This window comes from Oryctolagus cuniculus, chromosome 12 (assembly GCF_051225735.1).
Source record: "Oryctolagus cuniculus isolate XC-2025 breed Fujian yellow rabbit chromosome 12, ASM5122573v1, whole genome shotgun sequence".
Taxonomy (NCBI): Eukaryota; Metazoa; Chordata; class Mammalia; order Lagomorpha; family Leporidae; genus Oryctolagus; species Oryctolagus cuniculus.
In genome coordinates, this window is record NC_142878.1 from 2,549,786 (window position 1) to 2,566,053 (window position 16,268).

Consider the following 16,268-nt stretch of genomic DNA (forward strand, 5'->3'; position numbering starts at 1 on the left):
CAGCTGGAGTCATCTACATGGCCAAAGAAAGACAAGTTGTCAGGAAAGGAGGTGCCCAAGCAAAGATGGCTAAATCCTCGGTCAGCTGAGATCCTCTTCTCCAGGCCATAAGTGACCAATCTGTTAAGAACAGAAATACAGGAAGAGTCACCTATAGTAAACAGTCATATTTTTATTTCACTAAGATCAAGTATTTAGTGACTGGCTTCAGAGTATCCGGATCCTCCTTTGGGAAAAGGGCAAAGTGCCAACGGGGAAGAGAAGCAGGTGGGGACGGCAGGGTCGGTGAGCTTGACCCCCAGGTCAGCATCGCACACAACGCCCCCACAGCCGGTGGAGAGCCGCGGCCGGGTCGGTCCCGCCAGCCCGAGCTCCGGGGAAGCCGCCTCCACCTTCCTCCTGGGTGGGCAGGGCGGCGGCCCTGCTGTCCGACACCGCCCGGCCAGGGCCCCTCACAGCCGGGAGCCTGCGCGGCCCACCCCAGCCCGGCTGCAGTGCTGGGCAGCCGCTGGCCCCGTCCCTGTGACAGCCGCTGTCCGCGGGCTCCAGCGGCCCTGGCCCGGGCTTGGCCCTTCCGTGCGCTGTGGCCACCCGGCCGAGCTGCCCATCGAGGAGCCGCATGGCGGGGGCGCCTCTGGCGGGAGGCGCTGCGGGGCCGCGTCGGGCTCTGCTTCGGTCCAGGCCGCACAGACGCCGATGACCACGACGACCACGGGGCTCCGTGTGCGGCGGCTTCACGCGCAGTCGCGATTCCGCTCCGTCCTTCCACACAAGTCGCACAGGGCACACGCAGGTCCGCGCCGAGAGAAGACCGAGGCGCGCATGCGCCTGGCTCTGAGTTCCCGCGCGAGGCAGCATCCGGGCACTGTGCGCGTGCGCAGATGAGACGGCGCGGACCGACAGCCGCCCTGAGGGCCTGCGTCACCCGTGAGGTAAACTGCCGGCCCAGGCGACGCCGACCGCAGCCCTTCCGCTCCCTGGAAGGCGCCGGGAAGCCCGCGTGCAGCGGGACTCGGTCATGAGGGGGACGCCCGGCGGGAAGAGGGTTTTACCGGGTAGGAGGGCGCGGGCGGGTTTTACCGGGTAGGAGGGCGCGGGCGGGTTTTACTGGGTAGGGGGGCGCGGGCGGGTTTTACTGGGTAGGGGGGCGCGGGCCGGTTTTACCGGGTAGGGGTCATGGCGCTGCCCCTCTGCACAGGACACTCAGGCCTGCTCCCTGTTCGGGTGCTGCACGGGCGCTGTCGTGTGTGCACATCGCACGCTCAAAATGGCGGTGTTGCTCTCTACCAAGGTCACAGGGGGATCGCGGTGGGCTGTTCTGGTCGCTCCTTGTTCCCGAGTGGCTGACGGGACTCAGGTCGCGGGGTTTGGTTTAGGAGCCCGCCTCTCTTGTCGCACAGGGAGGGGCGGGAGGAGCCGCAGGAAGCGAGCTGCCGCCTGGGGAGGGGGCGCGGAAGGGGCGGAGGGTGTGGCAGAACTGGGAGGAGACAGCAGGGCGTGGGTGGTGGCTCCGAGAGGGGGAAGCACGTGGAGGGGCCAGGGGCTCCCTGGCACCTGGCTCCCATGCCAGCCTGGAAACACAGGCTGCGGTGAGGCCCTGTTAGCCACAGCACTGCAGTCCAAGGGGCTCGTTTGATCTGAAAATTTGCTGGGCACTGAGGATTGGTTTCCCCGTGGGGGCACCTGTGCCCGGGGTGGGGGAGGGGATGCCACATGCTCACGGTGACAGGTGGTGCAGGTCACATCCTGAAGATGTTGCAGGGGAGGGGGTGGCGTGAGAGTACGGCTGGCCATGGTGGCGCCTGGGGCACCTCTGTGTCCAGTTCTATCCACAGCACTCTTACGGGAACGTCTTCTCTTTCTCCTCATGAGTGGTCAGCACCACGTGCCGTTTAACTCAAGATTTCAGAGCACTTTGCAAGTCTGCTTGCTCCCCGAGTCTCATTAAGCTGGGTGCCCTTCACCAACGTCCTTGTGACTCATGTGGCTGCTATTAGCGAACTTTGATGCCTATCTGTACTCCCATAGATATTTCTCATCCGCGCAGGATGACACACTCAATCATGCCCATTATTTATTTCAGTGTTCATAGTAACACTCATTCCCTTACCCAGATGAGGCTTGGAAGAATGGCGTGACTTCCTGCAGTCGGGTGCCGGTGAGCATGAGGGCCAGGGCGCTCCCTCAGTCGGTCTGGTGCCACCATCCACATGCTTTTGACTCTGCCACAAGAGACGCAGGGAAAGGTAGTATGGTCCTGCCCGTTCCTTGGGTCATTTCCCAGATTTCTTGGGGAAGAGCTGACGCTGTTTTACAAGGTCCAGGATGGTTTTGTTGCCATCAAAACAAGTGATAGACGCAAGGAGTGCTAACATTGGCAATTTGCTTGCTAAGTGTTAGATGTCCTCTTGAACCTCCTCACCACCTGTGAGCTTTGGAAAGTTGTTCCCATCTTACAGGTACGGACTGAAGCCAAGGAGGCAAATTGTTTGCTAAAAGTCACGGGTAATGTGAGTTGGCTTCTGACTGTGAGCAGTGCACCCCAGAGCCTTGCCCAGTATGTAACCCTGTTCTTGCACCCTGAGGGTTGGGCTCAGGTAGAGCCAGCGGGAAGCCCAGGCCACTGCTCATTCAGGCAAATGCCTGTAGCTGGTTGTGTTTTCCAAAGACAGTGACAATCATATTTCACACCTGATGCAACTTTACGATTGGCCTTGGCATGTCTCCTGTGCTAGCCCCGTCCTGTGCGGGAGCCATGCAGGCCTCGGAGTGGCCCTGGTCCTGGATGAGCTATCAGTCAATGGCAGGCATTTGCTGTCCAGCCACATGGGGGCACCTTCTGGACAGTGCATTTTACAGCTAAGGCTCCCCAGCCACCTGACAGCCATGTGTGGAGTAGAGACGGCTGCTCCTGCCCAGCCTGCTCAAACAGCAAGTCGTGAGAAGAGTGAATGGGTGCTGTTGTCTTCGGTCCTCACACGCTCACAGGATGTGTTTTGCAGCCACATCCTCTTCCTGTTACATTCGGTACCTGGTGGTGGCGGTAGTATTAGAAGGGATCCCACAAAGGGTTAACATTTGTGTGGCAGGCACCACACCACACTCTGCCTCACAACCTCTCTGGTCTGTTTCTCAAGTTAATTCTGTGGGGAAAGTTCTGTTATTCCAAGAAAGGCCAGAGAGGCTAGTGCCTCACTCACGGCTGCAGCAGGCGTGTGGTAGGACTGGCACTGAGCTAAAGTCCTCTCAGTGTACACAGTGTCATGTTACCAACATGTTCTTCTCTGTTGGATCCTGGGACCCTCAGAGATGGAAGCTAGAAGCAATGCACTGGAGGAGCCCGGGACTGGAGAGGCTGACGGCGAGCCTGAGCGTTCCTGCATGCGGAGAGCAGGGTGCTCCCCTGTGACAGTGTGGGTGATGATGATTGGTCATACAGACTGCGCAAATATTTAAGATGGAAATTGTAAATGTTTTTCAAAAAAGATGAGCCACATTGTGTGTCAGGCGTGTCACCCGTGTGATTTTATCAACCGCACTGTGCTACAAATGTGTTTTAGCCCATTTCTGGATGAGGACACTAAGACACAGGCCAGGTAATTTCCTGAAAGTCAATAGCATTAATTTAGCCTGACCATAAGGTCCTGGCTTGCAACTGTCTCAGTGACAGCGCTAAGGAGGATGCACCTACAACCCCAGAAACCACATGTGCGTTGATGGGAAGGACCAGCCCATCCGTGGTGAGATGTTGGGTGGGACACCAGCAAGGGCAGTGGGTGACTGCCCCCAGGGCATCTCAGAAGGCCACGAGCTGCACTGTGGAGCTGATGGGCATAGCTGTGACTCAGCGTTCCCACCTGCTGGGGCCCACGTATCATCAGAACTGCAGAGAACCTCTCTTAGCTCTCTAACACATGGAAAAGCCTCTTCAGGCTTGCGTGGTCCTGAGAAGAGCACATGGCATGAAGAGGCATTTTTAGTTCTGCTTAGACGAGCACTCTTTGCTTCTGCTGGCTCTTACTAGAATGTCCCAAGATGCTTTGCTGTCAACCACAGGCATCTCTGTCCTGCCTGGAGACGCATTAAAAGGAGGTCAAGCGGCCTCAAAAGACTTCTCCACCCCAAAGGAAGTGACCAGCAAGTGGACAGCCTGAAGCCCAGAGCACTAGGACTGAGTGTCAGCCCTGCTGGGACTGGCCCCAGGGGATCCAGCGGGGATGGTTCCAGGATACCCAAACCCCTGATACTCAACTCCTTCGTATAACTTGGTGTAGTGTTTACACATATACAGGTACAGCTCCCACATAGTTTACATCATCTGCAGGTGCCCTGCAACGCCCCCTACAGTAAATTATGTAGTCGTTATACGGTGTTGGTTAGGCAATGATGACAAGAAAAGTCTGGATGTGCTCAGTTGGTACATTTTTTTCCTGAATATTTTTGAGCTGCATTTTCTTGAATCTGTGCAAGTGGAACCACTGATAGAGAAAGCCAGCCGCATTTTAGGATAAAATTGAAGGCAAGGGGAAGGCAGCCTGTGGAGAAAATTTCTATCTTGATGGTACAAGACCATTTGTGAGGAAAGCATGTTTTAAAAATAGAGGCACCTGTTTCCACCGCTTATTCCAGTTCTGAAGTCAAGGGTATCTGCTTGGATTTTTAAAAAGGAGGGAACTGGAAAAACCTTTGGTTGCCATAGGAATGATGATGTCTCTTCCAATCAGAGCAGTATGAACTCAAGTGAAAAATTGGAATCTGGAGAAGATGAGGTATTCCAGAGGAAAAAACATCCATTGTCCTCCAAAAAAAAAAAAAAAAAAAAAATCTACAGCCAGTCAGGAGAAATAAATGCTCAAGGGTATGTGAAGGACAGACTGGTGAGTTTCTGCAGACGTCGTCACTTGAGTGTTAAATAAGCACTGGGGATTTTTGGCTGGTCTGGTTTAAAGGTTAACTTCCATATTAACTTGGAGACTGTATTAGAGTTGATTTCCATCCTTGCCACTCAGTTGCAGAGAAGACGGGGTCCTGACAGATCCTCAGGGCTTCAGGAATGATCCGTAGGTCTGGAGAGAATGTGGGGGTGCCCTCTGGGTTCCCTGTCCTTTGAAACAGTTGCTAACCAGGTGCTGAGGTTGCGATTTGGGCCAGACAAGCTCATGGTTTGTTCCTGGTCCCACACTTGGTGTGGGAATTAACCCCTGGGTCTGCTTTGGCTTCTCTGAGTACACAAGGACGTATCTGCTTCGCAGACTCAACTACCTCCAGTGTTCAAAGCTGAACACGATGCCCGGGCCACAGCTCCACAGGGGCTGTTGGAGTTCTCTGTCCTGGGTCCAACTGACTTCACTCCTCCGTTTTCCAGTTCAGTTCACACCGTGTGTTCAAGGATCCAGTCTCTGGATTCGGATGCATTGGGACAAGATCACTGGTGTGTGACAGACACCCGACATAATCATTTGAAACAAGATCAATTTTACATTTCCTCTTGTCTACACTAAGTCCCATGACACAGAGCACAGGTGGGTGCTGGCATCGGGGGCCTGGGCTTGTGCAGTGGGAGGACCTGCTGGGAATAGGCAGGGGGTGCCACAGGCGTCAAGTCCGGGCCTGAGCTGAGTTCTCTTGCTGCTTCCACCTTGGCCCTGTGGGTGGCACTCACATGAAGGGTCTCCTGGTGGAGGAAAGGGAGTGGCTCTCAGGTAGATCAGGCCAATGTGTATTCCAACAAAAAGGCATAGAATGTATGGCATTGCAGCAAATGCATTAAGTGCTGATGTGGACGACCCTGTCTGTATTTAAGCAGTCAGCTCACCAGGGTTTCCTGTTCCTGTTTGCAGCTCTGCCTCTTCACAGAAGGGAGAGGGATGGGGGCTACTCCAGCAGGTTGTTTGAAGCAGCAGCATCATCTGCACCCAGGTAGCTAAGCAGCCCACAAAATGCCTCGGTAGCCCTCTGTCCTCTTGCCTGTTAGTCTGTGAGCTTGGTCACTCCACTTAGCAAGTCCTTGGGAAACATGCAGGAGCTAAAGATCACAGGAGGGGGCTCCCTCAGCCACCAGTCTCCCGAGTCTCTGTAGCAGACACGACAGGGCACCGGGGAGACACACTGAGTTCATAGGACTGGTGTGCACAGCAAGAACAGACGCCAGGTCTACCCAGTGAGCTGGCTGCTGTCAGCTGTCCCCACCTCCACGGGGAGGACATGAGGTCAGCATGTCCCATAAGGTCCCCGTAGTCACACCCTGGGAAGTGGGGGCATCACTATTTGCACCTCATTGTGTTTGCCCCCAGGCCTGTGCTGGCTACCTAAGCAATTGGTAAAGAAACAGTAAAACATGTTCATGGAATAAATTCAAAGAACAAGCACTAGGAAGAGGCAGAATATGGTATTTCATTTATAATCTAGACCAAACTTATGTGAAACATGCGGGAGGAAGGAAATAAAGAGGCGGTGGTCAGAATATTTACGCCACGGGATTCAGCAAAGATTAGAACCCAGGACCCCAGCACCATCCTGAAATGCTTCCCCCTGCACAGCAGTGCCTGCTTCTGCCTCCCGTGCTTTGGGGTGTTGTTTTTGTATCCATTCTTCCATATAACGGCTTGTATTAGCTTGTCACAAGTAAGAAAAGGCACAGAGAGTTAATGGGTGAAATGAAACCCAACAGATTAAAAATGAAACTAAACTATGTTTGCTTGCAGTAAACCTGTAGAGGGTTTGGATGCAGCCTTCCTTGCCCTTGGCACTGTGGTCTGAACGGCTGTGCCCCCACCAGATTTGTGCATTGGGATCTTCACCCACGAGGAGATGGCATTAGAAGGAGTGGTCTTTGGAACTGGAGCCCTTAGAAGGAGACCTGACAGCACTCCCACCCCCGGCTGCCCTTTCCAGCGAACAGGCACTCACGGGCCACCAAGTCTGCCAGGGCCTTGATCTTGGCCCTCCTAGCTCTCGGCCTGTGAGACATAGATGTTTGCTGCTGATCAGCCGCCCAGCCTGCGGTCTGATGCAGCAGCCCGACAGGCTCAGCCCTCAGAGATGACTGTGGGTTCACAAGGAGAGATGGAGCCTGTGCGTGCTCTCCTGGCCCAACCCTGAGCTGGTCTGTCTGCAGCTGGACCAAGCACAGCAGCTGTGCCTGCTGGGCCAAGTCCCACAGCACAGTTTCCCAGACAGGTCTTTTTGTAAGCTGCTTTCGCTTGGTCTCGGGGTGGTCTTTCAGAACTTTGTTTGGCTTGGGGTTTCTTTTTGCTTTGTTTCACTTGTTAATTCCAAGGAGGAACAATGCTTAATGGAATAGGGTCTGTAAGACAAGTCCACAACTCCTCAGGGTGCACGTGGAAGACACCCACAGACAAGAAGCCCAGCCCCTCTGCCTGCGCACCCAACAGGTATAAAAAGGCTTCCCTCCCCCAACCTGCACATCCCTGGCTGTGTGTGGCAGGCGTGTGGAAAGGCAGAGGCACCCAGTGAGTGCTCTACCCTCCCACAATTTCACCATCCCTACTGCTGTGTGCACCTGGCCAGCCTGGTGTGGGGAGAGGCCAGGCTGTAACAGGCCTCCCAGTGCCCTTTGCAGTAACACAGTGAGGGAGCCAGATAAAACCGGAGGCTTTCAGTCAAAGACCTGAGGGCACACAGAGAATTTTCAGCCTCTTGCTTGCTTGGACTGCTGATTCATAGCCCTGACTTCTGTTGTTGAAGAAGGGAGCTTGGATCAAATTATCCTGCACCCAAAGAGGCCAAACAGCCCACGTGTCCTGGCAGCCTTTCTCCTGTTGAGTCATTGAGATTAAAGATCGCAAAGACCTATTATTTCCTCTGTCTATCGTCAGAGTCTTATTTCAATGCCTCTGTTTCTTCTTCCTTCTGACTCTAATTAAAATAGCTGAGAAAATATCTCCAGCCTAATTTGGAGTCAGCAGAGCGAAAGAATGATGGCTATGTCAAATCAAATCAACCGGTATTTATTGAGTAACTGCACTCTTCATTGAAATTCTCTTTTGTGGTCCTTTTCTTAACAGTGTTACTTCCTCAACTGGCTCTCTGAAGCCAGTGATTTGGGTCCATTAAAAATCATCTAAGTAATAATAGTTGGATGTTGCTTATTGATCACACGCTTTGTGTCTGGGCTTATGCTTTGTGTGCTGTATTTATCATTACCGCTGCCTGGAGGACAGGCTGTGTGCTCTCCTTTTATAAATGAATCAGAGACCATGAGAAGCTAGATAGCTTTGTAACTTCCACCAGGCCCCTTTGCCGGTCACTCATGGAAGAATCACCACAGCTGCACCGTCAGGGCCCTGTTGTGATGCCTTTCCACAGACACATCTTCCTCAAGATCTTGTTGACCTACCTCCTCCTCCAATATCAGTTTCCAGACTTACACGTTATGAGCATCGCTCGTTAGAGGGAGGAATGGAAAGACACATTCCCAGAGAAAGGAACAACTTGTGAAGCCGCCAGGCAGCTCACAGAGAAGCCCCTGGCCTGGGTGTCACAGCAGCCCCCGCACACTGAAAAGGTCCAGGAGCCTCAGCCGCCAGCCTTCTCCCTCTGTTAGAATGACAGCTCATGGTTCCGTCCATCTTCTCTGGGAGCCACCCCAACACTCTGCCTCTTCGTGTGCAGTTGCTCCTGCGATAGCGTAATGCTGAAGGCACAGCGCCGCTCAGGGAATGGAGAAATAAAATGCTTCGTTTGCATGCCTTGCAAACAAAACGCGTAGCAAGCATTAGCTTTGTTCTTCCCATGAAACACATATTTCACAGCAAATCTCCATGTATCATGTCTTGCTCCAACACGCAGGTCAATAAGCACTGTCATCGAGGAACTCATCAGGGGCTGATTTGTGGAGCCATCGATCCAGCTCAGCAGCGTCCCCTGAACACTCTCCAGGTGCCGATGGACTCTGCTTGTTTGCTTGTAATTTCACTGTCAGGAGCAGCACAGACTCTACACATTGATTACGTTCTATCTGTGTGTCGAAGGTTAATCACATAGTGTGTTTGAGGGCTGCATCTCCCTTATTCCTCTAAGCTGTGTGAGTTATTGCATTGGCCTTGGAGGTTGAAATCAACATCTATCAGTTGAATTATGGCCTAGATTCCATTTGAGATTCTGATTATTTGGACTTTCCACAGGATCGATGACAAGTGTGACCTCCAGGAAAGACTGGTCAAGAGGCTTTTTAAAGTAAAACATCTTCAAATTTAAATTCTATAAATCAAGCACATACTGGGGAAACTCTCTTAGGCTCCAGCAGCCTTGCAATCTCCCATACGTCGCACTTTAATTTCTATGGATGATGTGTTATTATACTCTGGTTTGGGGAAAGGAAGCTGGCAGGTTTTATGAGAGGCAGAGCAAGACTGAGGTAGGGATTGTCCTGCGTCTTTCTACCATTCCGTGCTGTGAGGCAAGGTAGGCAAACTGTGGTCCTGTTTTTATAAATGGTGTTTTAGTGGAATGCAGCCACATCCATTGGCTCATGGATTGTCTAGGGAAGCTTCGCAATGGAGTGACAAGTCCTGTAGCTGCAGCAAGGAACATGTACCCCGCAGAGACTAAAATGCTTCCTTGCTGGCCCTTCATGGAAAAATACTGTCGATCTCTGCTGTGAATTATTGCCATATTTCCCCAGAATACACAGTGAGGAATGAGCATGGGTCCTACTTTTTAGTAACACAAATTCTAGTTGAAAAGATCAACAGCTCCATAAGTCGCTCTGCAACTGGTGTGTTCTAGCTCAGCAGTTTGGGTTTTGAAATAAGGGACCATGATTTTTCAAGTAAATAACTTGAGCTGCATATGGCTTTGGCAAGAATACCATTTTCCCACCCTAGGATTCCCCCTCCTTCCATGAGAACTGAGGGCCCCTTGGGCCCCCGCAGTCCACTCTGAGACACAGCTGCTCAGCTGGAAGCAAACTGGCTGCCTTGCAGGCTGCATGCTCCATGGCCAATGGCACTGTTCGCGTCTGTGATGTCACTGCTGAGACACAGTTGCCCTGTGCAGAATGTGAGGGGAGACAGTATTCCATGACCTGAGACATCCTATCCAGGCACCTCTCCTTGTCAGCTGAGAGCTGTTTTGAGTGAGCATCGTCCCTTGTGCTGGTCGTCTGGATTCTTGGGACTCCTGGAGGACATGAGAGCAGGACTGGCCTCAGGCCTGGGCATCGTCAGTGTGGGTGTCGTCTCCTCCCCACCCTGCACCTGTGAGGAGTGGCACGGCATCATTCTGGATTCCTCTGTGACAATGGATTGCTTTGAATACCTTGATTTCCATTTTTGAAGACTTTGACACAGAAGGTTAGCCCTGCTCTCTAGAATCTCAAGTCAATAAGCGGTTTCTGTGCATTCTTCGATCTAGTGTAACTCAAGGGCCTCCCAGCCAATTCATGATAGCGTGCCTGTGGTCCAGCCATTTGACGGGAGCAGTTTCCTGCTGCTCAGACACTGTGCCTGCTGGGAACGAAACGTGATGCTGGATGTGCTCTTGTTGCTCTCGCCTTTAGGTGCAGACACCACACTTGTGAGTTAACCTTGAAGAGAACTGAGATGGTACCAACTGAGAAGCTTCTATTTCCCTTCTTGTTTGGACTCAAAACTGGGAGAGCTCCCCCAAACCTCCAATTCCTCCCCACACCTCAGAGCAGAGATCCGTGGATGATGGCATCGCTTTTCAAACACGCAGAGCTTACCACGAGCGCAGGGGATACTGCTTCTGAGAGTGGGGATATTGCTTCTCACTGTCACGTATATCGCACATGACTTTTTAGCCATGAGTGACGAGCAGTACACACTGACTTCAATTCTTCTTACACATTTTTCTGTGGCTGTAGTGCTCTTAGCAAAATATTCCCTGGCAGACCAGGTCATTGCAGGGAGTGGGGTATGATCCAGGACTGACTGGGGTGTGTCACCTGGCAGCAAACCCTGGAAGCCCTCCTGTGACCAGCACGGACACCAACAGGAAATCAACAGACTGAGAAACACTTACTCCAATGAGGCTGGCATCTTTGTTTTCCTTCTAGTCCTCAAGTCTCTGTTAAGATTTTTAAAAAAGATTTATTTATTCAAGAGGTAGAGTTACAGACAGAGGGAGAGACGAAGTGAAAGGTTGTCATCCACTGGTTCACTCCCCAAATGGCTGCAACAGCCATAGCTAGGCTGATCCAAAGCCAGGAGCCAGGAGCTTCTTCCACATCTCCCATGTGGGTGCAGGGCCCAAGCACTTGGGCCGTCTTCCACTGCTTCCCAGGCCACAGCAGAGAGCTGGACAGGAAGAGGAGCAGCTGAGACACGAGATCGAGATCACTGCAGGTGGCAGCTTCAGCCGCTGTGCCAGAGCGCTGGCCCTCAGTTGTATAACAATTCCCAGGATGGAATCCATCAATACAGAAGAGTAGCTGGGGTCCAAGCTCTTGGGCTAAAAGGCCAAGAGGAATTTCCACAGTAAACCAGAGGCTGGATGCTCTATGTCAATTTTTCTAGGAGTGCTGTGAGGACCAGTGTTAGGATGGAAGTGAATTCCTCACTCCTCAACACCAATCCAAATTTTGCACTCATTTGTGGCTCTTTCCCTTCTCAGGGGATCACTGCAGTAGGGGGTACCCTCTGGGCCCGGAGAGTACCTTCCTGGTGGAGGGCAGTGAGAGGCTGGAGGAGAGGGCTACTGCTCAGAGAGTTTGACATGGCAGAGAGTGAGTTTCAATCCCGAACTGATTGAGTAATCTTTACCCGTGGAAAGTCCATTTTGGACTGGGAGGGGCCATCAGCATCTCTGCATAGGAGGGCCAGAGAGATTGTGCTGCTGGGGAGGAGTCGGGAAATGGGAAACTCAACCTGCCTGGAGCTTGCAGTGTTGCCACTGAAGGGGCAAGGTGAGGACCTGCTGGATGTGCGTGTAAATGCAGCTCCAAAGCCGAGGCGGCGGGGCAAGCGTCACTAGAGCTTCCTTCTTGGGATACACATTCCTACAAACCTTTGAGTGTGCCATCCAGCCCACACCGGACAAGGACATTGAGCAGAAGTGTTGTCTGCTACTCCCTGGTGGGAGCACTTAGGGGCTGCACCCCAGCTCTCCCTGCCCCCTTCGGCTATGGTAAACCCTGAAGACTGGGAGAATATGGTGATGTCATAAGATGATGGCAGTTTCATCACCCCAGGGTTGTAGGCGGATCCATGTTGGACACACATCACAGCAGGAAACAAGACATTGTTATTTTAAGTCACTAGAATTTAGGTTTTGTTGTTACTATGGTTGGTATATTCTACTGGTAAAGGTGTTTAGTTACAGAAGACAGAACTCTGTCCTTGTACACCTAGTTTGATGTTTGTGAATTTTAAACCTGCTATACACCTATTTAACTTTGTTGAAGTCAACTGCACCTGCTCAGCAGGTGTGGCTGCTCAGGCCTGTTACTGTGGAAGAAGCACATGTCTCAGAGTGGGCTGCAAACCTGCTGTTCCTCCCTGGGCTGCACACCACGTGAGAGCCCTGCAGGCTTTGGAGAGGGAAGTCACCCTTTACGAGAAATCCCAGACACAAACAAGTGACTTCATCTGGAGTGCAACCGAAGAAACACAAGACGCTTTCCATGCTGAAGCGTGAAACAGGCCTCAGCCTGCTCTCGTGCCCTGGCAAGGTGAGCGAGTTTGTGGGTGGAGCCCCAAGTCTCACAGTCTGGTGGAAATGAGGGCCTTCCTGAATCTGCTATAGTGCAACCCACAGGCTCTCAGATCCGTGGCTCAAAGACAGGAAAAAGGGCTGCCAGGGTGGACGGAGGCTGACTTGAAGTAGAAGCCCCACTGGACAGGCCACCTGCACACTGGCCACCTGAGAGCCCATGATGCCTGACAGCCCCCAAGGGCCCAGAGTTGGGGTGCTAATCTCTCCTCTGCCCTGGTGCTTCCCTTTCTTGTGGGTGTTTCCAATAAAAACTGGGGGCTCAAGATTATGATAACTAAAGGGTTCTGGAGCAATGGAAGGTCCCACAAAACCCCTAAAATATTCACTGGACCCTGTGAGGGTTTAAAGTTCACTTTTCCATGGCCAGTGGGTCAGTGACGGGCAGAGGCCCCTGTTTTCTGTTTAGACTTGTTTCTAACTGACGTGATTAAAGCTGCGGCAGAGGCCTTCCCAAGGTCAGAAGAAAAAGGGAGGCATCTGTCCTGGGAATGAAATGTGGCTGTTATCTGCCTGCCTGTGAGTGCTCCGACTGTAGCCCTTATCTGCCTGCCTGTGAGTGCTCCAACTGTAGTCCCCATCTGCGAATATGGAACCACTTCAGGTTCTGCTTGCGAGTACAGAGCAAAGAGGTTAACCCTTGCCAGACCACGAGGGGTTCAGTATGTGTACGGAGAAGAAAAAACAACCACGTACCCATTCCTGTGGCCGCCAGGTGACATTAGAAAATCCAGGCCAGTGTGTGCAGGGAGCCATACATAAGGGAGACAAAGAGGCTGAAACCGTATATAAGGAAAAACCCTTCTTTGTTCAGGGCCAGGGTTTTGGATAAGAAATTCCACCTGGGTCTTTGCTGGCATAATGAAAGACCACTTCCTGTTGCAAGACCCTGGTTATCTCGGTGCACGAATCCTGCTACAGTGGTGGTCTTTGGGGCCATGGCCCTCTGTTTTATTGTGTTACCCAGCACCCTGCGGGTTTAGCTGAGGGCAGCACAAGCGATCTGTTCAACACGGGGATAATTCCAGAGCCCCTTTTCCCGGAAGTTCAGTAGAAGCACAGTTTTTCCAGGTCCTGCTAAACACAGTTCCACTGTCCAGGGAGAAGACAACAAGACACAGACAGCACACCCACACTGTGGGTACATTGAGTGTCCAGTCGGGGAGACTTTCTTACCGTTGGAGCTCAGAGCAAAGGTGCAGCTGCCCTTGTCCTTACTGCCAGAGCCAGTGTGTGCGGGACACCTCCCTTCACTCCCAGGCAGGACGCCCAAGATATTTCATTTTAAAGCATATGATACAGTTTGGTATTCCAAGTGGGTCTGAGTTTTACCCATCTGGTTGGTTGCTTTTAATTCGACGGGGGAGCATTTGGGCAGTGGAAATCTAAGCTGACCCAGATGCTCAGCAGGTTCTACGGAGGCCCCTGAAGGGGCACCCAGACACTGCCCTGCTGAATGCGCGTCTATCCCCTGAGGCGCTCACTGTGCGTGTGCTGAGGAGAAAAGACTCTGGGGTGAGCAGGGGCCCTGCTGCTGGACGAGCTCCGGGCAGTGAGGCTTGCAGGGGCAGCGTGTGGCTCCCCTCACCGCTTGCCTGTGGTCTCTGTGCACAGGTCGTGGAGGGCTGGACTGTTTTAAAATCGGGAAATGAGCTCCCAGCAATCAGACATCGTTGGCTGTTTCCTGGACGTAGGCACCTGGTTGCCTGTGTCATGTCTGTAAGATACTAAGTCTTGGCGATCAGATCACACACGTAGGGGGAAAGATTGCAACCCGCGGCATCCTGCAGTGGGCAGGGCTCTAAGTGGTTCTTCTTAAAAGAGCCTGAAAGCCAAGGATGCTGTTGCCAGGGGAGCAGCGGTCAGCCCTGTGGGTCAAGTGTCCCTTATCAGGAGCCTGGGAGCTGCGTTTCCACAAAGGCGCAAAGATCCAAGACCAACTCTGGGAGGGGCTTCAGACGAGAGTACTGGTGCCTCCGGGGCTGTGGACTGAGCGCTGGCTGGGAAACGGGAAAGTCCAGCTCCTCACAGATGGAGCAGGAGCCGGGCGTCCCAGGCCTGAGTGGGATGGGGGACAAGCAGCGGACTCGACACCGAGTGGTTACCATCAGGACACTGCGGGGAGGTGGCTGGAGGCTGCTGGTCAGCCCCTGCCCAGCTCAGCCCAGTGCCGGTCTGGCCCCACCCGGGCTGCTCCAGAGGCTTCTGACGGATGCTGAAGCACAACAGAGTGGTGTGGGTGAAATGGGCCGCGGTCCCCGACTCTCCTCTGGTGTGGCGCCTGTTGTCGGCCGGCTTGAAGACCAGGTGCGGTTCCAGGAACAGCCTGCTCAGCGGCGGCATTGCCGAGTGACGGCTGATACTGCCAAAGGGACTAGCAGGGAAAAGGTCTCGTCTGGACACATAAGGCCCTAGTGGCTGTGCTCAAAAACCCTACTCACCACGACTTAGCGGGCGACATTTAGGAGTGGTTCACAGCTGGCTTTAGCTCTCCAGTTACGTAACAACCCCTGTGCCCTAGTTAATGGCGTGTTTGACTGCATTCGACTATCCCCAGGCGGTGGCTCGGGAAGCAGGCGAGAGAGGCTCCAAGAGGCCTGGGGAGGCCACGGGAGATGTGGGAGGACGGACACAGTCCACTGCTCCACAGAGCGGGTTGTACAGAGAGATCCGGGCTCCCTCGGTGACATTCCCCTGTTGATTGCACACTGCTTAACTAAAGGCACCTCTGATTCGGCGCACTCCCCCACAAAATGTCAGAGCACACCTTCCGTAGGACCACGTTAGTGCAGCCGTGTAGGGGAGGTGAAGAGAGCTGGTTCCCGCCTCCAGTGAAGCCTCCATCCCTTCTGCCAGGTGGGGACATGGCGCTCGTCTGCTCTGGGGCACACAGCAGCAAGGTGCCCTGGTTGGGGGAGACAGTGGCCTTGTCAGACCCTGAGGCTGCCGGCACCTTGATCTTGGCCGCCCGATCTCTGGGACCCCAAGCAATGCATGTCTGTCCTTGGTAAGTCCCTGGTGTCTGGAATCTGCCTTGGGGCACACAGGGACCAGGACACGACCTAACGCTTCTGTAGGGACCACAGCTAAGACAGGGGCTTAGGGTGTGTTCCCAACAGGGTCTGACTCCTCTTGGTGCTTCCTGCCCTTCCAGTCTGCTGAGCCGCCCAGCACCCTCCCCCCTGCCGCCCCTGCTGGCTGCCTTGGAGCCCCCCAGTCCCCCATGCTGGCCCGCGCTGGCTGCCTCGGAGTGCCCCCCTCCCTGCCCCATGCCCACCCCTTCTGGATGCCCCAGAGCCCCCCACCCCCCACTGGCAGCCTCTGTGTTTCCAGCACTGCCTCATCACCACCAGGGCCCCCTCCCCAGTCTCCCCCAGTTTGCTGTCTGTGTTCATCTTCTGGAATTTGTAAGCTCACACGGAACAAGGGTGTGTGTGTCTCGTCCACAGCTCTGGCTTGTGAGAGACGTGAGGTCAGAGTCGTTTGCTCCCCAATCATTGAACACAAGCACACAGCAATGACAGGCTGCATGGTTGAGAGACGAGGGCTTAAGCTCTGATTCTGAAATCCAG

At 53.4% G+C, this 16,268-nt stretch overlaps 1 long non-coding RNA gene across 4 annotated transcripts; it reads left to right on the forward strand.

Annotated features, from left to right (window-relative positions):
- Positions 1–221: 221 nt before the first annotated feature.
- Positions 222–15,823, forward strand: LOC127487968 (uncharacterized). Of its 4 annotated transcripts, XR_016218642.1 has the most exons (4): positions 222–932; positions 2,115–2,246; positions 5,366–5,522; positions 5,841–15,823. It is a non-coding gene; the product is annotated as an uncharacterized LOC127487968 (long non-coding RNA). The 4 variants fall into 4 exon arrangements; XR_016218640.1 differs by lacking the exon at positions 2,115–2,246; XR_016218641.1 differs by lacking the exon at positions 2,115–2,246 and having other exon boundaries at positions 6,705–15,823.
- Positions 15,824–16,268: the final 445 nt, after the last annotated feature.